Source organism: Hippopotamus amphibius, chromosome 6, assembly GCF_030028045.1.
Source record: "Hippopotamus amphibius kiboko isolate mHipAmp2 chromosome 6, mHipAmp2.hap2, whole genome shotgun sequence".
NCBI lineage: Eukaryota > Metazoa > Chordata > Mammalia > Artiodactyla > Hippopotamidae > Hippopotamus > Hippopotamus amphibius.
In genome coordinates, this window is record NC_080191.1 from 105,057,924 (window position 1) to 105,081,105 (window position 23,182).

Genomic DNA, 23,182 nt, shown 5'->3' on the forward strand with positions numbered 1-23,182 from the left:
ATACATGTCATGGAAGTTCTTTTATTTTTAACTGCCATATAATACTTGATTACATACATACACACCAACTTAACTAGCTCAGACTGTACTGATGGACATTGTAGATTAGTACTTCCTTTTTAGTTTTAGAAACAATGATGCAATGAACTTTTTGATCTGTACATTCGCCGTCTTTTTCTAGAATATATACTTAGAAGTGGAATTTCTAGATTGCAGATAAGCATGACTAATCTCCAATGTAGTTCAATAAATTTCTGTACCTATTGATGCCTTATGATAGTTTATACTTTTCCATGAACTGGTCAACTCCTGACAAAGCCAGACTTAAAAATTCTGCCAATAGATGGATAAAGCGGCCACTTCATTTTAGTGAGACTGGATAGCTTCTCCTATTTGTATTAACCATTTAGATTTCTTCTCTTACTAATTTACTGTTAACGTTATGTCCATTTTTCAGTTGGGTTGTTTGGCTTTTTGTTATTGTTTTGTAGAAGATTCTTCATGTATTTTGAATACTAATCCTTTCTTATCTCTTTAGATTTTGTGTGGATGGATGTGTGTGTGGGTGTGTGTGTGTGTGTGTGTGAATACGTGTCCATTGCTTTTCTTTGTTTTGTGTATGGTGACTTAGTGAACAAAATTAAAAATTTTAATATAGTCAAATGTATAAACTTTTTCCTTTATGATTTATATATTTTTCATTTTGCTTAAGAAATACTCTTCTAATACAACAGTCTAACTAAATCCTCCCATATTTTCTTCTAAATGCTGATGTTTTATTTTTCACAGGTTTTTATTGTACTGAGAATTTGTGGTTTACCTCTTTCAAGTTATGCATAAAACTGTACCCCAACACACACTCCAGCAACTGAATGGATCAAACAGAATGGGATCTGCAGTATATTAAAGGCTGTGTCTGATACCAGACTTAACTCTCACCCTTAACCCTTAGAGTGAAGACAGGACCAATTGGTAATTCTCTCAGGGTCTGCTGCCCCTTCCAACAATCTGGTCAAGGTAGGTGCATCCTTGACAATGCAAGTAGATACGAGGCAGGAAATTTACAATCAGACACCATCCAATGGTTCAAGACCCAAATACCAGTGTATATATGAGGAAGCCCTCCATCAACAAAGGCTGAACCCCAGGATAGTCAAAAGATACTGCCACATAATCAAACGTGAGTTTTCTGTTGATTTTTTTTTTCTGATAAAAATTCTCTAAAAATATGGAGTAGATTTCACCCATAATCCTTTCATAAGACTATATTTGGTGATGACTTCATGTTCTGTAAAAATATGTGCTTACCTACCCAGAGAAGAGGGAAAGAGAAAGGAGAAGGCACTGGATTATTTGTTAATAGCTAAACATTTGAAGCTTCTAATCTTTTAACATTGAATAAAGTATGAGAAATCTTTAGTTGGTAGCTGGATCTGTTAGTTATTTCTGTGTAACAAACCATCCCCAAAGTCAGTGGCTTTAAATATAACAGTCTTTTATTGTTTTTCATGAATCTAGGGTTTAGCTGGATGGTTCTGCTGATTGGGGCCAGGCTTGGCTGAGCCCATATTGGCTAAAAATGTAAGTCTGTGTTCAGATGGTGAGCTGGCTTGGGACGTTGTAGACTAAGGCTTCAGCTTGGATGGTTCAGCTCTACTTCACAGGATATCTCACCCTCATACAGGTTATTCCAGGCTTGTTCACATGGCAGAAGCAGAGTTCCAGAAGGATGAGTGAAAGCATGCAAAGGCTCTCTATGTCTATGCCTGGAATTGGCACACCAGCCCTTCGTCCCCTATCCTATTGGCCAAACCAATCTCAAAGCCAGTCCAAATTCAAGAGATGGGCAAATCAACTCTATTTTTTATGAGAAGAGTTGCAAAGTCATATTGTGAAGGGTGTGACTATAAGGAAGTCATTTATTGAGCTGCCCATGAACTCAATCTACCATGGCTGTCATCAGAGATGTCCTGTAATGTCTCTTACTCTTCAGGGTGCCTTGTCAGAGACTCTGGTCATAGTCAATGTCCACTAGAATGAGCATTTATTTATTGAGCGCACAATAAGTGTTTAAGTGTTATGAAGGAAAAGTTCAGAGGCTAAATAATCACCAAAAAGGAAGACTTGACCTATGCTGAGAGGTCACGGATGCCTCATTGAGCATATAATGTAGCATTGACCTCAGAAGGGCAAGTAGGAGAAAAGGCCTGGGCAAATGCAAAGACCCTGAGGCAAAGCAGGAACATGGCCCTTTGAAGAACTGAAGGAGGCAAGCATATCCATTGACCAGATCATGCAAAACACAAGCATGGTTGAAGCAAGAGATTATGGGGGAGGCAATAAGGTGATGCTGTAAAGTTTGATCTGTACCCTATTTTGCAGGCTTTTGTATTTAGGCCATGTTAGAGACTGGTGATTTTTCCCGAGAGAAATGAGAAAGTTTAAAGAGCTTAAAGGAAGAGTATAAACAAGATCATGTTTCCATTTTCATAGAATAGCCCTGACTTCTAGGGGAGAATGGATGAGAGAGGAGCAAGGGGCAGTACTGCAGTGAGATGTGGAGGAAGCTTAGACTAGGATTGCGGCAGTGGAGATAGAGAAGAGAAAGACCTAGTCATATTTAGAAAATATAATTGATGAATCATAAGGAAGAGGTGTGTTTATGTCCTCTGTAGCAATCTAGACAGAGATGTCATGGCTGAGATTAGAAATACGGGAGGAGGTCCAGGATGATGAGACAGGCCATGAGTTTGGCCTTGGCTATGCTTAGTGTTAGAGCCTTTGAGACAGCTCAGGGAAGACTGGAAGACATCTGGGCTAGAGCTGTAAGTTAGGAGTTAGGGAGTCATAGGCATGTGGAGAGTAGTTGAAGTCATGAACATTAATAAATTTCCACCAGGAATAGACTTGATAGTCAGAAGGTAAGCAGCTCTAGGAATAAGCCTTGAGAGATTCTGAAATTCAAAATTGGATAGAAGATTAGAGGGTACTAATGAGGAGGGTCTAGGTAGCTAGGAGGAAAGTCAGGAGAGCCTGGCGTCACGGAATCCAGAGGAAGTCAGCGCTTCCACGGTCCACACTGATTATCACTGGGGACTTCAGAAGCGTGAGGAGGGAAATGGCCCATCAGATTCACGGAGGTCATTGTCAACTGTATTGAGAATGGAGTAGGTGCCTAGCAGTGGAAAGGATGGGGAGAGAAAATTCACAGGCAGACCCTGGCAGTTTGTTTCAGAGGGTCCACCTCAGAAAATTCAGTAGAAATCGTGAGAGAATTTTCAGGTCTACTTCGCCTACCTACATCTTTCTCAAAAGCTTGGTGGGACAAACTCTTTCATAGGATTTTATTTTATTTACTTATTTTATTGAAATATAGTTGATTTACAATGGTGTGTTAGTTTCCACTGTACAGTAAAGGGATTCAGATATATATATTATGTATATATATAATATATACATATATTCTTTATAATATATATATATATATTCTTTTTCAGATTCTTTTCCATTATATGTTATTACAAGATATTGAGTATAGTTCCCTGTGCTATACAGTAGGTCCTTGTTGTTTATCTATTTTATATACAGTAGTGTAGTGTATATATGTTTATCCCAAACTCCTAATTTAGCATAGGATTTTAAATTTGACCTGTTAGTTTGTATGGGAAGAAAAGTGAAGAAATTTATAGCAAGAAAGTGAGGGAAAGAATTTTCACCTTTGTGGACCTGCTCTCTTGGTAATACCTGGAATTTATGTCATTTCCTATATCCACCCAAGCAAAAGTAAGTGTCCCTGTGAATAGCTGACCGATTTTTCCTTGAATTTTCCTTCCTAGTAATCCAGGACCTAAGACTCCTCAGATTGTGGGTTGCCTTTCCTGTGAATTCTTTGAGATCTCAAAGTTATTCTAAGCATAGTCATCGAGTTCCATATTATTCCCACACCATCCTTAAAAAGAAGCAAAAGCCATTGTCTTGATAATATTCACATCCAATTCCTGTGTCTCACTTTCTCTCCAAAGCTATAATTTTATGCCAGAGTAGCTTATTTTTCCTTTCTCTCATTTCCACTCTTCTCTCTTTGCATGGAGATAAATTCATATCAAGGCTTTTGCTTTTCTCGCTCTTTGAGACCTTTCTCTACCTCTCTTAGAAGAGTGATTTCCAAGGATTTCTCTTTATATTCACATAGGCAGTATTACATTTCCTCCTGTTTCCTATGATTTAAAAGTAAGTCCCAAATGTTGCCAGTTGTTTCTTTGGACAAATTGCCAGTGCTGAGAACAGCGACAGTGAGATGCAGTAAGTGATCTCTGTGTACTAGGTGGACTTTTAAAAATGATGTAATAAACAGCTTGGGAATGCTGAGTGTAGAAAACTCCACTAACGAGGAAGCTCATTTCTATTTAAATCTCTTACTGAAACACAGGGTTTTTTGTTTTTCCTTTAGACTTTCTCCTTTGCCCTGGTGAGCTCATCATCAGTCATATGTCATCAGACTGGAGAAATTAAATCTGTACCTTGGTGGCAGTACTAGTCTCTACACATTGATGGACAGCTCCTTTGTCCTCTGGCTATCCTCTGGCTGTGCCAAGGTCCTATTAAGGTCATCAAAGTTGCCATTAGCATATGGGGAGTTCCAAGGGGAAGGAACAAAACAGAGCTTTTGGGGGGGACAAGATTTCCTTTCCTTGTTAATTTATTCTTTTCCATTCATGGGAGAAGGGGTGCCTCATCAAAGAGAACCCTCTAAACATGAGAGAAGGAAGTTGAATTAAACAAGCCACTGGGAGGTCAGGGCTCTTTATTTGGGGATGTTTATCTCTTGAAGGCTCTTAGAATGTGTGTTTCTGTTGTTAGAACCATGATCACTGACAACATGGCTTCTATTTTATTTGTATCTGGCTGTACTTTTGTGGAGGATAGATTGACTTCCAATCATTGCTTAAATTCATGTGGAAACTAAACCAGGCAGGGAAGAGAGAGGCTGTGTGGGAGGAACAGAGGGCTGGAACACAGCAGCCCTGCTGTGACCTGAGGCAGTGGGAGCCCACTGGCTCTTTGGTTCTGTGGTCCCTGACCTCTGCTTCCCCCGCTGGAGAATGGGGCTGGTGGTAACTCTTATCTCATAGACAGATTACCAGGATTCAATGAGAAATACATGAACGGTAGCTGCTGCTTTGTCAGTGCTGTAGTGTTTTGCTGAATAATAATGGGCTCTGTCTGTCACTAAGAATGTTCTAATAGCTTACAGTTTATTGGCACATTTCTTTGGGCCAGGCACTGTGTTTTATGTGCTGAAATTTTTTTTTTCATTTGATCTTTTCGGCAATTCATAAGAAAGTTGCTGTAATACATTATCCTCATTTCAGGAATGAGAAAATCAAAGTTTAGAGATGGTAATGCTAGGTTACTAGGTCAACACAGCTAGTAAGTGGCAGAACCCCTGAACCCAGTGCTCCCTATTGCACCCACCATACCACATTGCCCCTGCCAGGAGCCTTGCAGGGACCCTTCCTGCCCACCTTCAGTGCATTTTTACTCCCCAAAACCTCAAGCACAAGGAACCAGAAAGTGCAGATTTCTTGGCCCTACATCTCAGTCCAGGGGCATTATCACTGATTCTAAGTGATAAGCCTTATCTGATAGAGGAGCAGAGACTTGAATTTGAGGCCTGGTTCCACAGCCCACTGATTCTGTGACCTTGGGAAGCTTACAGATCACTGAAACTCAGTTTCTCACATTGGAGTGCTGGTCAGAGACTCCCTTGGGTGACCCTGAGGGTTGGCTAGATGCATACTGATAATGTCTCACAGAGAATGTGTCTCATACGGTTCAGGGAGACTTGGGTGGGGTTTAGGTGAGGGTTACTGGGATGGAGAATCTCCTTAGGGGTGTTTTTGCGTTGTATTAAATGAACTCTGTCACTCTCCTAGGAGAACCAACTACTCTAACCTGTTCTGCCCCTTTAGCATCCTACAAGTTCAGCCCTAGAGCCTGAATAAGAAACCACTTAGTGTTTCCAAGTAATCGGCCACCACAACTAGCAAGAGGGTTTGTTGTAAACGCCAATAGTGATAGACTGAATTTGGAAAAAAAAAAAAATGAGGGGGATTTATTGACCAGAGAAAAAACAAGCCAAAGCCTTGGCTAATTTGTGTAATCAGCCTTATCAATTTGCATAAATTGTGCATCAGGCTATATTCCTCTTGGGCATAATAAGCCCAAATTTAGTTTTTCTAATTTTAAAGTCATCAGTCGCTTTTTTTTGCTTCCTCTGTTCCTTTCTGGGACTCGTGTGGGTCACACCTCCACGCATCTGTCAGGTGGTCTGTGTGTCCCTAATTCTCAGGGACCCTGTCAGTGTCTGGCTGTAGCATCCAATGCTTGTTTTTTAAAACTGGTCCAGCCTCGACCCACCACTCACCCCACCAATTCCTGTCTTTTTGTCTAGACTTCACGCGTCCCTTTTTTGTTCGATTCTCATTCAGATCAAAATCTCCGAAATGTTTTTAAATGAACCCCTTCCATGCTGTGCCCTCCTACCCCATCCTTTCAAATGACTCTGCCAATGCTAGGTTGTTCCCTAGCAGGCTCTCTGCCTCCGATTCCACCCAAGGCTTCCTCTCCTCACCTCTTTCTCAACACTCATTATTTCTGTTAAGGGTCTCTAAATAGTTCTAAAGGGTCTCAGAAGGCTTTGACTCTACTTTGAGGTTAGAAGATGAATTGTGATGATTTTAGGGCTGTGGCCTAACTTGCATCCAACCCCTCTTCTCCCAACCTTGTGCCCTTCCCCCCAGTTTCACCTCCCCCCATACCTTCCCTGACCGTTTCTGGGCTGTCCTCGCTGGATTCCTGCTTTCAGTCTGGACACGTGTCAGTGTATCTTCCACATCACCACCAGAGTCTGAGCCTGGGTGTGATTAAAATCTATCTCATCAAAAGAGGTGATCATAGAACTCGTTTACCAACTTTAGTAATCAGAGAACTAATGAACCTCCTTGAAACTAGCAAGTGTTCAAGAATACACATGAGAAGATACTATTTTATATAGCGTGCAGATAGCATACGGAAGGTTATACAAGTTGAGAACATGAGCGACTTTGAGAAGGGTTTAAACTTACGGATGATACTGGAGACACACATCCATCCCCTAACCTTTGGAGGGTGAGGTCATACAGGGCCTGGGCCACAAACAGTCATCCAGGACCAAACACTGGATTCGGGGACAATCAGGATAACCCAGATGGCATTTCTGATAATTTTATGCTGTCCAGAGGGCTGAACTGCTGACATAAAATCTTTATCTCAAAGATGCAAATATAAACCTAATGTCCTTTTTAAAACAGTAGCTAGTTATGGCACTAGAGATGTCTAAGCCCGAGGCTTTACAAACACTTTTATAATATCATTAGCCTGAAGATTGCCCCTGCCTCGATTTCATAACACCAACGTTTGCAGATCTTTCGATTTCTTTCAGTGTCACTGGAGCTCGAGCATCTGCTTGCAGAGAATAAACTTTGCTCTCTGCCCTGGAACCCATGGAGGATGACAGAAGAGAGGGATGCTGAACTTCTGGTATGCCCTTGGCTTCAGTCACGGCCATGCTGCTCAGGTTTCCTTTGGGCTCTGGCTCTGTCGGCCGGTCGTCTTCACGGCTGGTTTAAAGAGTGTGTGCCTAATTTAGAGTTGCTGACACAGGCCAGGGAACAGGCCACCTGGCAAATGCCTTGGGCTTTGACTGATTCCACAAACTCGAAGCCTAGGCCAAGTTCCCCTCAAGTTGTACTGAGGTTTGTAAACCTTTTGGCGATGCTGGGCTAGGACTGGACTAGGTAATCAGCGTTTCATGGTCCTCAGCTAGGTGTGAAATTTTAATCAAAGGGATTTTATTTTTGCAGAAATATAATGCACCACCAGAAATGTCACATAGAATTAAACTTTAGATTCACTGAGGTTCAAGATGAATCAGAGGATTCTTTACACAATGGCAAATCCTATCTTCTTTGGTGGAGGGCAGGGGGTGGGGCGGCTATGTTAAAAAGAAATGGAATCAGGGTAGTTCTGGTCCCCTTTGTCTTAGGGGGAAATATTACACTAATTTTTAGTCCATCCACACTTTGGAAGTGGATAATTACTTTCCACTTCAATTACAAGATGGCACAGAAAATACATAAGCCTCAGCCCAAAAATACACTCTCCGTATCCGGTAGATACTGGAGAAATGATTTGCTGTTCTGTGCAATATGGTCTTCTGACGCACTCCAGGCTCCCAGCAGTTCATCTAGAATGGTTTCAACAATCCTTCTATCTGATAAGTAAACACTAGACACAGAAGACATTGGGACATCAGGAGAAAATGAGAGCGGCCTCTTACCCAGGAAGATAAAGCCAGAGCCGGCTCCTTTATAAAGGGAATTTAAGGCTTAAGAAAGAAGCAGGGCTGATGGCTAATGTGGAGAATGGATGAGAAAGATCTCTCTGTGGCTTGGAACACTGAGCTCAGCGGAGCTCATCCAGACAGAGTCCGGAGAGACAGAGTCCTCTGAGTGTTCTTTGCCAGACCTCTGCCCAAAACCCAGACCAAGTCACCATATGTTGCCCATTACAGAAGTGATCACTTGAGCACTGTGGCAACTGACTTCTCACTACCTCTCCTTGGCCTGGAGCAGGTCACTAGGTCTCTGTGGGCTTTCTGGTGCCCTTTCTCTCTCTCTGGCTGGGGTGGGAGGTGGTGGGTCGTACCAGGCACAGAATGGAGTGTGGCTTCTGGAATCAGACTGGTTCAGATCCTCCTCTGCACTTCCCAGCTGTGGGACATGGGGAAAGTTGCGTCTCCTTTGCATGCCTCAGTTTTGTCATCTACAAAATGGGGTGAATAGTAGAATCCACCTCAAAGGATTGCTGTGAAGATTAAGTGAATTATTGGCAATGAAGCCTTTAACAGAGTAACCCTTCAATAAATATGAAAAAGATGATGATGCTTCAGCAAAAGGGGCCATGCCGTGTTCATGCGTGTGTGTAAGAAGAAAGAGGTGTCCGTGTGTATATGTATACACGTGCGTGTGTATATGTATAAACAGAAAAAGGTGTGTGACTGAAGGGCTTTAACAAAGGCGCCTAGGCACTGGGTGGCAGGGAGCTGTGATAGAAAGATGTAACTCCCTGGGATAGAGATTCTCCTCATCCGTTGAGCCTGGGATAAGTGATGCTAGGCTGGGGAAGGAGATGAAACCCAGGTCATGAGATCCCTTTCGTCAGTGACTGTGGGTCCCCAGGTGTCAGAGGTGGGGCTTTACTGAGTCACTGCAGACTGTCTACTTGGAGGGCAAGGCAAGCACCTAGTGTGACACAGAACAAGAGCTAAAGGGGACCGGACTCCTTGGGGGTGACTTCACAAGGATTTTAGCTTCCTCTTCTAGGCAAAGATAGTGATCAGGACTTAGACCACTGGGCTGTGTAAATATTCCTGGAGGGCTCAGAGAGATTCAGGGTGGAGTAGTCTGGATGTGGAAGAAATATTCTCATGATAGGCACCCTGAGGCTCAGAAGACTTATAATATGAATATGAAATAAACAGAACCTCAGTACTCCAAGCTGGTAAGGCCGAATCTATTGTTTACCTTTCTTCCTCCTTGAGCGGGGTGGAGGGCGGTGGGGGGGATCTGGCTGTGAGCACAGTCATTCCTCCATTGTCCTCTCTGCTGTGATAGGAAGGCTGTTATTCAGGCGCACTGGGTATCTGATACCTGAGTATTCACGACCTATTCATCGGTTTTCTTTTTCCATATTTGTCCTCTATCACTGACATGAATACCTCTGGAAGGAAAGAAGATACATCCAAGGAAGAACATATTCACTATGTTACTTGAAATTCTCTCTGACCCAGTCTTCACTGGTAAGACAGAAGTACTGACTACACTTAGGCTTGGAAATTTTAGTTGACCGCATTTATCTCTTTTATCAGCACAAATAATTTGACGCCAATCATTATATTTGTAAATAATAAGAACGCTTAAAATCTTTAACTCTTTTAAAACATCGCTAGATGGATCATATTGTATTTCCTTAGAAGCTAAAATGCAATAGCAGTGGACTCTTAGATCTTTCCTGCTCATATAAAGTGAAATAAAGCATCCTTTATGAGTTTTCTTGTTTAATGGAAATTATACCCTGAGTTGAATTTGTGGGAAGGTGGGGAAGATTGGAATATACTAGTTGAAGGTGACCCTCAGCTGGGGCAGGGGTTGAGGTCAGCCTTTTCCAAAGGGAAAGGTTTGGTAGGTCTTTGCACAGTGGTTTGATGGGTCCATGTTACTGAGAAATGTTTGAGTACCATAAAGAAACATTTAGACAAGGCGAAGAGAGCTTTGAGTTAATTTTATATCCAAATTGGTAAACAACAACAGAAAAAACTTTGTTAAGGACAGAGAATACGATAGGGACATGATTTTTGAAAAGATCAAATCATGCAATAAAGCCTTTTGTATTGAGCATGTTCAAGCCCAAACCAGGTATGTATAGAATTCCTAATGCTAACTAATTTATGTGTATTGAATCTCAAATATTAATTAATGTACCAGTTCAATGAATATTTGAACTTCTCTAACATGGATCTTTGTCTTTTTGTGTCTTTTCCTGTGCCTATCCTTACATACACGAGTTTCCTAAGTACCAGGAAGTAATTTTCTCATTGATTTTCTTGTTTGATGTCATTTATTTTTAATACTCTTGACTGGTCAATATTCTTAATACTCTTGAATTTTCAACTCATTCAATAAGTTTTTTTTTCACCATTCATACAGAAACTTAGAACTATCACAAGTTAAACTACATACAGAAAATGCCGACTGTGTTTGCCCCTGCCCTCTGAGAACTTTATAGTCTTACTGAGAAAACAAAAATACCTAAATGATTAGAGCACGATGGTGTTGACTGCTATGTGATGAAATTTCCAAGAAAGCTCGGTTTGGGTTGTTCAAGAAGGGGCTCTGGGGGAGCTGGGGTCGTGTCTGGCACTTGAAAGACAATACATAAACTGAGATGAGGGAAGGACGGATTCCAGGCAGACAGGCTGCCATGAGCCTAGGTGTGTACCATTGCCAGTGGTTTGACTGATTTCTCTGCCTTAGTGTGGTAGGCTGCCTTTTATGAACCCGGAGCCAGGAATGGACCATACTCCTTCCAACCCACCCACATTGAGTCTTAACCCTGTGCTTTTAGATACCAACCATGGATAAAATTGTAAACCTCAGAGTTATTGGAGAGCTAAGATCATGCCTTTTTTACTTCTGTGACCCCAGTGCTGGGCACATGGATATTTTCACGAATATTGATGGAGTGAAGGGACCTTGCAGAGTGTGGGATGTCCCCATACAGCCTGCCTGAGAAATGACCCCTGATTCCTGCTTGGACAAGCCCAGTGATTTGAAGCTCTCTTCTCCCAGAATCCATAGAATTGTGGGACTCTTGATTTTTAGAAGCTCTTTCCAAATAGTGAATTGGAAATTACTTCCAGCAGCTTCTGCCCACTGATCCTGGCTGGGCCTTCTTGAGCCAATTTGGCAGCCCCGCAGCTCGTTCAGGTGGCAAAGCATTTTCAACCTGGTCCGTTTTGGCTTGGGTTGAATAGACACACCCATGCGTTTGACTTTCTCTGGGGATGTTTTGTGAGATTATCCATCAGTGTGGTTCAACACCAGGCAGGCTAGCCCAAATGGCCTGCCCCTTTTGTTCTCTTTGTGGTGGAAGATGAGCATTCACTGACCCTCCTAAAATCCCCAGAAAATCTGGCAAGTCATTGATTTTGCTGTGAATACGCTGATGGGAGTTGTTCTAAGGATCAATACCTTCAAAGCCCAGTTGCCTGCTGACTCGGGAGAGTAGCCTTCCCTTCCTCAAGGGACAAGAAAGCATCCCCTTGAACTTGCTAATCTGAATTTTCATTTTACATTTTTCAAAGCAGATTGCAATCACATTTGTCAGTGTTATCCTCTTAGTTGCCAGTTTATGATCTGAGATGCTCCCTGCCCCTTTGGCCACGTTATCCGTGCAGCAAGAGGCTCTAGCCAGCTAGGGAAGCTAGGGCGGCAGGAAGATTCTTCTCTTTCTTCTCCACTCCAACTCTTTTTCCCTGGGCCTTTTTCCCAGGAACACGTCAGCTGTAAAAATATGAATCTTTCCTCCTCTGCTCCCCACCTCCCAATACATATGCTATTTATCAAATCTAAGAATAAAAAGAATGCAATTTCAAGAAAGCTTTTAAAGATTTCAATTTCCTTAAGAAAAAGAGAGAGAGAGAGAGAGAAGGGACATGTGCTCAGCTCGAGGTGTCACGTTGAGTGTTTGCTGTTTGATACTTAGCTGTCATTAACAGCTAAGGGTTATTCCTATTCTGCGGGTAGAGATAATCAGGGTCTCCACACATGTCTTGTGTTTAAATCAGTGAGAGTAAGAGTCTCCATTCAGGGAAATTTGCTGACAGTACTAAACTCACTTTGTGAAGCAGCTCTGAGCTGGTTGCAGGGGAAGAGAGCTCTGGCCATGTCTGGAGGAAAGCAGGTCCTTTTTTCTCACCATTCCCCATTGATCACAGGGTGTTTGCGGCAATGCAGTCCGATATGGTAGCCACTAGCCCCTCGTGGCTATTGAGCCCTTGAAATGTGGTCCACGTGTAATGTTTTCTAAGTGTAAACTACAAGCCAGGTTTCAAAGACTCAGAAAAAAATATAAAATATCACATTAGTAGTGTTTCATATTGATTACATGTTGATATAGTATTTTGGATACACTAGATGAAATAATATTATTTCAATTATTTTCACATATTTGTTTTGACTTCCATAAATGTGGCTCCTGAAAAACTTAAAATGATGTATATAGCTTGCAGTATTTTTCTAGGGGACCATGCTGATCTAGGAAGACAGGAAAGTTACTGCAAAACGGAAGTCGATGATAATCTACCATCACCACATGAAGTTAATTTCTTAAAACATTATATAGACTTCCCTGGTGGTCCAGTGGGTAAGACTCTGCACTCCCAATGTGGGGGGTCTGGTCTGATCCCTGGTCGGGCAGCTAGATCCCTCATGCATGCTGCAACTGAAAAAAGAAAAAAAAAAAATCCCGCGTGCAGCAACGAAGATCCCAGAGTGCCGCAGCTAAGACCCAGGGCAGCCAAAAGAAAGAAAGAAATATTTGTAGAAACTAACACAACAACTATACCCCAAATAAAACAAACAAAAAATCAAACAACATGTTTTTGCTTGATTTTTAAAATATCCTTTTCATATTTACCCAGAAATCTATGAACAACTCACTCCCTGTTTTGGTACAAGGTAAAAGGAAGCGATCTTCATGAGCTGTTCTTGCCCTTGGAAATGAAGTGTTTTGCTACCTTCATAGGTGCAGTGTTATCAACAGTGCCCTTGAAATTCTACAGACCCACCAAAGGGGCTTTTCACGCTACCTCAGAGTCTCTGTTTCCTGGTTTGCTAAGATTCTAGGGATCCAGTATCCAAGTGCTGCTTAAACTTCCAAACCCACTGGATTAGAGGTGAAGCATGTATATCTTGTGAACCCATTCAACGTACAGCAGGACTCTCAATGCATCTGGAATGATAAGACCTCCCTTAATTGAACCTAAGACACTAGTGTCTGGATGAAGCATCCAAATTTCAATTTCTATCCATAGATGGTAATTGAAGTATAAACTATGTACCGTGATGTCTGTGTAAATTATGGGCATTTCTCTTAGAAATGGGTGAACATCAAGTTATTCTATTTGTTTATTATTCTTGATGAATTGTGTTATTTGAATGACATTGATTTACTACTCTATTCATCTTTTACTCGAAAATTATTAAAAGTGAGTCATGGCTGGGGAATGTTGCTACATTTAGATTTTTTAATTAACCCATGGTGCAGGTTTTCCTAGAATGGTCATAGACACTGACCTTGATATTAACCTGAAGTATTCAAATTCCCTTCAAATGCTTGACCCACGAGGTCTTTTGTCCTCCTGGTCTCACCACTGCCTGTAACAGAGGCTTTTTAAAAAATTCCTTTTCTCTTCCTCCTCCCAGACCTCCAGCAGCTGGGAGGCTGTATTCTCCCTACACAACTACCTTCTTAGCTCATTCTAAAGTCCATCCAGAGAGGGTTGGTGGGACTAGTCTGACTGCTCCGAATACATGCTATAAGTGTTAACTGTGCACCAGATTTCAAAGAAAAAAATCTCAAATTAACAAAGAAAAATAGTCCATTACTGCAAACATGGGAATAAGACATAAACCTGGCTTAACAAGGAAAGTCAGTTTCTAATCCTTGTGCTTCCATTCTGCAAGGGTAGGGAAAGAGAATATATTTGGGGTCACCCTTCTCTTCTCTCCTTTGCTGAGGGTCAAAACTGTTCTAGGGGCTTACCTGATGCTGCAACACTGTGGGGAAGAGGGACCTAGCATCCCTCCACCTTGGCAAGGTCCTGCAGGAGCCAAGGGTCATCGTGGCCACTTAGGGTGCCATGCTGAATTTTGGAATCTCGGAGAAGCTGTCCAAGGTCCTTTCCATCTTCCACACTGCTCTCCAGTACATGGTGTAATTCTGGGTCTCCTGGAACACACTGGGATGCAGGGAGCCCTTGCAGGCTCTCTGACTCTCTGTCATCTTAGACCAGAGGTGGCAGGAAAACTACAGCCCATAGCCCAGATCCGGCCTGCTGCCGTTTATGTAAATAAAGTTTTATTGGAACATAGCTACATTTGTTCACTTACATGCTGTCTGTGGCTACTTTTGTGCTGATGGCAGAATCGAGTAGCTGTGATGGAGTCCATTTCGCCCACAAAGGCTAAGATATTTACTATCTGTACTTTTAAGAAAAAGTTGTCCAACTCCTGGCTCAGATGTACCATGAACCCGTATCTTCTTTGTCTTCCCACCTTCCCAGGGCTCTTCTTGGGGACTGGGGCACAGGTCCCCTACGTTTTCACATCCCATCAACTGTCATTTTTTTCCGCATCTCCAACCCCAGACTCAGTAGTGGAGGTGTCAGTATCCAGGCTCATGTCGCAGGCGCCTCACCAGCATCTAAGCTCTAATCAGCTCCCACAGGGAAGGAAGATTTGTTCCAGTTCTTCAGATATTTTTCCAAATCTTTCTCCATGCCAAGTGTCCCTTTATTTCCCGCAAAGTCTAGGGTTTAAAATTCAGATCTCAGAATTGTTCCTCAAATTTCCACGGTGCAGCTCCTCCCTGAGGCAGTGAATGAAGAAAGGCTTAGATCAGTGATTCTCCAAGTGTGGCGCACAGGAGGGCAGCATTCCCTGGGGATGTGTTACAAATGCATGATATCAGATTTCATGCCACACCCACTGACTCAGAAGCCCTGGCGATGGGACCCAGGAATCTGTGTTCTGCTGAGATCTTCCAGCAATTCTGACGTGGGCTAGAGTCTGGTAAGCCTTGGATGAGAATGAGCGGTGCTGGGAATGGTGACTGGAAGAAAGCGTCAGATCTGCCATGCAACCTGTTAATGTAATCTGTCCGTATTTCACTCCCATCATGGCTATGTCTACTCTCATAGTACTTCCTTCTCGTGCACCAACCTGCTTTAACACATCAGGGTCATGCTTCCTGTGCCCCAGAACCTGTAATGGACAAAATGTTCATAGAAGCCCAAAGCTCTTTGTTCCTTGAAGAAGTAGGTGACTCTGAGCAGGTCAAGACTATTATTAGTAGCTGAGAATTCATTTCCTTTGCCCCTGTCACCGCTTTTCCAAACTGGACTAGGTGTGTTCGGGTTACAGTGTGTACTTAGGGCTGTGCAAAGCTGTGTCATTAATGAGGGACATCACCCTATCTAGAGTTGAGGGAAATTGGTATGGATGAGTATGGCTAAAATTGGGATTAGAATATAAAATGTGCATTTATTTTAAAGATAACACAATGGATTTCTAGGATTGCTTTAGGCTGTGCCACCACAGCCTCCAGGGAGGGCATCCATTCTCCTTTGCCAGTGGAAATGTTTGAGGGGTCCTGATGTAAGCAACTCAAGGGGTGGGAAGGGTAAGACTTGGAGACTTAGTCCAGGCGCTTAGCCTGTTCATAAATGAGGAACTGCTCCAGTTAGCCTCTTTATTCTGTTACTCAAATATTCACCTTTCATCTATATATTTTGTATTCTTACTTATGTATTATGTATATTGATTTTTTCTTTCTTCACATTCATTTTTTCGCCTCCCTCTTTCCCTTGCTTTTGTCCTGTGTCTTTTAAACCCATTGGCCATGTTTATAAGAAAGCCACCGATTAAGCCAATGTTTGGATCCATATTTGGGGGGCCTCTTACAGACTCATTATTGCATTCATTTTCTCATCAGCTAAGCAATGGATCTGATTTACTTTAATATGAATGTACTTGTGATTTCATCACTCACCGCTTACTTCGATGGCTCTGCCAAGCTTACACACCTCCCAGTGAACTCCTTACTCTGAATTCTCCCGCTTCACAACCTCTTACTCCCTGTTTGGGCAAAGCTCTGTGTCCTGAATGAGGAGCTGGCTGACGAGGTGCATGCCTGTCTGTTTCTCTCGCACGAGAATGTTGGCGGACGTGAAGTTGCTTATTCACGCCCATTTGTATACTTGTTTTGGAACCCTTTTAAAAATGTAACCCTGGAGGTAAATTCCCCACACATTTCCTTTAAGTAGGTCCTTTCTCCACGCTTTTTATTGCAGCCTTTCCACTTTCAAAAACTAATGAGACAGTAAGGAAATCTCATAGCCAAATGTAAATGTGAATTTGAAAATGTCTCATTTTGGGTTTCCAGCAATGCTTGATCATTTTTGCTGTGAGAGCAGTCAGATTTACGAAAGGAAATGGACCTGTCTTTTTGCTTTGTTTTGTTAAATAATTCATAGCAAAAATCCATGATTTTTCAAAGATCTTTCTCTATTTCAAAGACCACTGAGCTAAAGAATAGCAAATAAGAAAACAGCAATTTGGCTCCTTTTTTAATTATTATTATTATCAGAAATATTCTTGACCAACCTGGTGTCTAAGTCCCCATTTACCAGCCCAAATAAATTGTTCACAGTCTGCTCCCTTGTTAGTTGCAGGCAGAAAAAGAATGAAATATGGAGGGTTTTGCATTAATTTTTTTATGCTGATTACATCCTTCCAAGGTTTCTTTGGAGGAAATACACTAGGTATTGTTGACATATGATTCCTTTCTGAAGATAATAAGTTTTGAATTCCACCTTACCCATTTCTTTAAATATCTTATTTGTAAACAGCCTCCCACCCTTCAAATGATTGATGAAAGAAAAAGAAATCATTCAACACAGTGCAGTTTCCTGGCAGGTGTTATGGGATCCAGCTACTGGACTGGATGCCACACCAGTGAGAGCTCTGCCATCAGGTTTGATGACAAGAGTTTGGAGCAAAGTATCCACTGGGCAGTATGACTATAGATGAAAATGTCCATTTTCCTCTAAGGCAAAAAGATCAGCAATTTGGGCTTATCATAATGAGAACTATCACAAATTCCTGGGCTTTTCTGGATTAGAGGACTTGAAGAATAGTTATCCAAGGTAAGTGGGGGTGATGACAATGAAATAGTCTCCATCGGGAAAAAAGTCTCTTTCTTTTTCCTGAGGAATGATTGGAGTGGTGCCATGTTACGTAATGTAATGCCATCATGTATTTTACAGACCAGTGGAGGGACTGCAGGATCTTTCACACTCAAAGCCATTAGTGCAGCTGGATTGGGTGCCCCTCCCCACTCAAACATTGCCCGATTTGCACTTAATATTGTCAGCCATATGTTTTCATATTTTTCATTCTAACGTGATAGAATTCTGGTGGTGCTTCTGGGGAGAGAACCCCACCGCCAACGTGGCCACCTTGGTGGATAGGGAAGTGTCACTGTTGTTAGGCTGGGAGAAGGCAGAATTGTGACTCTCGTGGAGTGGACTTGCATGGGGGTCCCTGCCTGGAAGCCCCTGCTTCCTCCTCGCCTATTATAAAGGTCATGAAACATTGTTTTCCCTGTAGACTGCAAGACGGTCCTGTGCCCAATGTCACTAGACTCTGAGGATCCTACCCAGATTTATAAAATCTCTTTATCAAAAGAACTTAAGAGTTTCCCTCATTGGGTACATTTATTACACTGGGTGGGACTGTGAGGCCTAAAGGATTAACCAGATCTGACTCTGGTCAGGAGTGAAACCATACCTATCTCCATCTTCCTACCTGCTGACTCAGAGGAAACAGCACCCCAGGGCAGACTTCACTGAGAACCGAGGAGAACAGGACAACACCTGCCAGGTTCAGAGAAAGTAAAGAAGCAACTCCAAAGTCAAAATTCACAATCAAGGCATACATGTGAAATACAAGATCTGAACAAACAAAGTGAAGGGAGAAAGAAAGAATCCTAAACCCTGGTGTGTGTAACAAGCTCAGGGCAAAATTCCGTCTCCAGTAGCACCAAGGAGCTCTCAACTGTGCATTCCAAACTCTTTCCAGGAGCAGCACCCCGACTGGTGTCAATGGGAGATCAGCACTCAAAAGCAGTGAAGCAATGGCAATAAAGATCCACAGCGCACAAAGAAAAAAATACCACCACCAGCACCACCACCAGCAACAAAAAACCCTGCTTAATGTGGTACTGAGCAGAGGATTTCTGCCCTTAGCAACCAGGACAGGAACGCAGGGCAGGCCCCAAGGGAGCCCATCTACCCAGATCTCCGCTTGTGTCCTGAATCCCTAAACTTTAGAGCCTGAAGCAATGGATGAAAAAGCTGGTGGCACATTTGAGTCACCTGGGGAGTTTTAAAAATATAACAATACCCCAAACCCATCCCCAGAGATTCTGGTTGAATTGATGTCAGGAGGAGCTTGGGCACTGATGTCTTTTAAAAGCTTCAAACCCTGATGATTCTAAGGTGCAGCCAGGTTGAGATCCACTGCTCGCACTCTGAAGCTGCTCTGAAGATTTCGTGTCTCTGCCACAGAGTACGTACGAGGTGGTCAGCAAACCTGACCCTTATCTGTCTTGGGGGCTGAGGGATATAGGTTGAATTCAATCTTCGTTTATGAAAACTGTTGAGAAAATAAAGTATTGATCTTACTTGAGAGACTTTTATGTTAGTCAATTAAATGAGTACTGTAGCTTTCTACTAGTAATATAAGAGTACCATTACTATATGGAAATATAATGTTCCATAATATTTTTATTGTGAGACAGGGGACGTGTCTTACTGCACTCAAATGTACAGTTTACGCACGACTGTAAAGTTAGCTGTAATCCATAAACAGGCGATATAGATCTTAGATCTCTCTTTTAAGATCAGTTGGAAGGAAAATTCCTTATTCCTTAGCAACACCATAGGAAGTGGGATGGCCTCCAAGAAAAAAAAAATCCTTATCTTTCCTAATTATTCCACATGAAAAGGCATTAGAACATTCCATTATTCTAATATTTGAAGGGGAATCAATGCTTTTGTGATAATTCTCATGTATATTATTCAAGTATTGCGGTGGAAACCTGAAAAGATCTATATTTTGCTTTCATTATTTTTTCAGTGCGACTTAGTGAATTACCCTGAAACAAGAACCGAGAGATACATTTTCCCTGAATTTCATATACTATAATAGAAAAAACACATGTAGGAAGGTTACGTGTTTCCTGGGTTATTGAGGGGCTGATAGTTTCAAGCACAGTACAAGTAGGCATATTACTTGAGCATTTTCACTTTAGGCTATTTGGAAATGTGTCATTTAAAATGTGGAATCCTGGCACAAGATTTTCACACTGAAATTTTTTCAAAACTATCTAAAATGTGTCTTATTTGTGAAAATGCATCTTATTAATCCATTGTGATATAAAATAACAGCTGCTAATATGATTTTAAAGTTTGTAATAAAGTGCATCAAAATGTCTATAGAACGGATCGTGACAGCACAGCCAACAAGCGATATTTCAAGGACTTTTAATATGTGAGTAAAATGCCAACATGGCAGAACATGAAAACTCCCAAATGTATCTTTTCTGATTTTGACATTTATTCTTCTAATTTGGGCCCAACACCCACTTGCCCCAGGCATTTCTATTGTTTGAAGGGAAGAAGGCAATAGTCACTGATGCTAAAGTAAGAGATACAACCCCTGGTGTCAGCCTGTATCAGTTAGCTACTGCTATAATAATGCTGTGTAACAAGCCACTCTAGCTCAGTTGCTTAGAATAATTTGTTCCAGTGTCTATGGGTCAGCTAGGGTTTGGCTGATTTCGGCTGGGCTCAGTCATCCTTGAGGGAAATATATTCTACCTCTAATGGGAATAATTGCATCAATAACAATAATGCAAACCACAAAATGGCCCATAATATATTTCTTCTCTGGAAAATGCCTGTAACTCTCCTTGGAAGAAGGCTGCCAGTGACACTTGCAGCTGTTTGTGGTGGTAAGGGGGCAGGAGTCTTGCATGGGTTAAATGTTAAATTACTGATTTGATATCAATATAAACATATAGTCCTGTTAGTGCTGGTATAGTTTAAGAGTGCAGTTTCTGGTGCTAGAATGCCAGGGTCAAAATCCCACCTCCAACAATTACTGTTTTTGTGACTTTGAGCAAGTTACTTCTTAATTGCTTTGTTCTTTGCTCTCCTCATCTGTAAATGTAAGAGAGAATAATCCCTAACTCATAGGGTTGTTTCAAGGATCAAAGGAGTTAGTGTTTGTAAGTATTAGCTTAAAAAATACATCATCATCGTCAGCCAGAGTAGTACGTGGTCATCTTTTATTCACCATGTTGTTTCTGAAATGTAAATTTCCAGAGGGCAGGAGCCATGCCTGCTTTACATTGTGTGTGAGTTTTCCAGTAAATCATTACAGTGGTTAAGAGGTCTAACATGATATAGTGGCTAATGCAAGTAAAGATTATTTACTTTCCACATGTGTTCTGTCTGCCAAAATAGGTTTATTTAGGTTCAGGTTTAATAGGTTTATAGCCAAACCCATTCCTGTATTTACCTTTCCTTGGGAAATCATAGCAAATTTGTTCCAACAAAGCAAAACAATAATACATTCAAAATACACTTTTAAACACTATTGTGGGTGAAGATCCTTGCTAGACAATGGGGAACAGGGTCTGGCAGACAGGAGTTACAGAACTGCAAAAAGATTGTCCTGTTCTCCTAAATAGCTTCAAGTCTACCAGGAAAGATAAAACGAATGAGTTGGGTAACAGCAAAGCCAAACAGAAAGGTGTTGCTACTAGAAAGGTAGTGGCAACGTCTTTGAATGAGCTGAACCAAGAGCTGTCTTTACTGTTAGGTGAGTTCACTCACCTGTAGAAAGGAGACGATAATAGTACTTACCTCATTAGTTTTGAAGGTTAATATGTAAAGCTCTTATAATATTGTTAACTTCTATTGTTAGTAGTAGCAAGTTGTCTCATTCTCTCCTTTCAAAATATTATCCTCTAGTGTTTTTTTTGTCCTCTAGCTCTGCTCTTAAACTATTATTATTATTGTTATTGTTATAATTATTTTTTACTTTATTGTTGTTCTTACAGCCAATGCTTACTTATATTTACCCACATTTAATTATTTAATTTATTTTCTCTCCATTACTTCCTATATTCCACTGCTTCTTCTGAGTTCAATTTATTTTCTTGTTGAAGTATTGGGTTGACCAAAAAGCTCATTTGGGTTTTTCCTTAACATCTTCTGGATGTTAATAAACTTTTTGGCCCACCCAATATATACTTCAGTTGTGCTTATAGTGAGGGTCTGAGGTCTTTAATTGACATTTTTATGATATTAACTTTCTCATCATTTCTTGTCTGGAAATGTACTTATTTTGCTCTCAAAATATAACCATACTATATCTGGGTACAGAATTCTAGGTTGATGGTTATTTTCCCTCAGCAGTTTAGAATTATTATTTTACTATCTCTTACCTATATTATTGTGGACAAGAAATATATGGTTTCTTTGGAAACATTAGTCATCCCTCTCTGGTTGTTTTTATAGTTTACACTCTCTATTGAGTTTTCTTCACTTGTTTCCTCATTGTGTTTATATTTTCCTTTAAGTTCTTGAACATATTTATACTGGCTATTTGAAAGTCCTCTACTAATTTCATTACTTTTTTCATTTTAGTCTTTATATTGGCCAATTTTTCTTCTTCTGATGAGTCAAATGTTCTTGTTACTTCACATGGCTAGTGATTTTTGCTGGTATGCTGGACATTGTCAGTCCAACATCCTTGAGTATCTAGATATTGTAATCTTTCTTCAAAGAGTCTTGAGTTTTTTCTGGAAGGCAGTTAATTTACTTGCAGACCATCTTGATCAATTCAAGACTTGTTCTAAAATTTTGTGAGGGAGAAGTTTGAGTAGGCTTTCCTCTAAGGTTAGGCTAATTCTATTCCCAATGTGTGATCTTTCTAGGATCTTTACTGAATTCCTAGGGTGTTCATTTGAATCTCCCCACCCTCATTGGTTGAATTCAAAACGATTCCCAGCCCTGTGTGATCTCCAGAATCTTCTAGTAATTTCTCTTTTCTCAATAGCTGTTGTTTGCCCAGTGTTTTGGAGTTCCACCCTGTGTGTATGTGCAACTTAGTATTTGACAGAAAGCTCCCTTGAACCTCTATGCAAGTCCTACAGCTGCTTCTCTGTGTAATTATTCCTCTCTGTTACTTTGTCCTACATAATCCACTTGCCTCAGTAGCACTTTTCTGATCTTTGTTGGCTCAGCTAAGTGAGACTTCTGTTCCCTGCCTGGATCTCTCCTGCCTGAACCACAGCCTGAAAAGTGCTTCCAGAGTGGGAAATGAGGTCAAGATTACTACAGGGTGTATACTTTCAACCACTACACTTGTTTTGATCTGGATTCTTCCAAAAGCCAGTTCTGAGGTAATGATTCAAGTGCGAGTAGTTTATTTGGAAGCTGATCACAGTAAACATCAGTAGGGTTGTACAAAAGTAAAACAGGGAAGAGAAGGAAGCCAATAAGGATGGGTTATTAAGTAAGTTCACCACTGGTGATCAGCTGGAACTCAGTCTTCCTGGGGAACCAAGGGAGATGGCACAGAACATACTGCAGAGTCATCTCAGCTGAGGGGTGAGGAAGCTGGAGTAGTTATCCTCTAAATCCTTATCTGTGATTGGCTGAGGG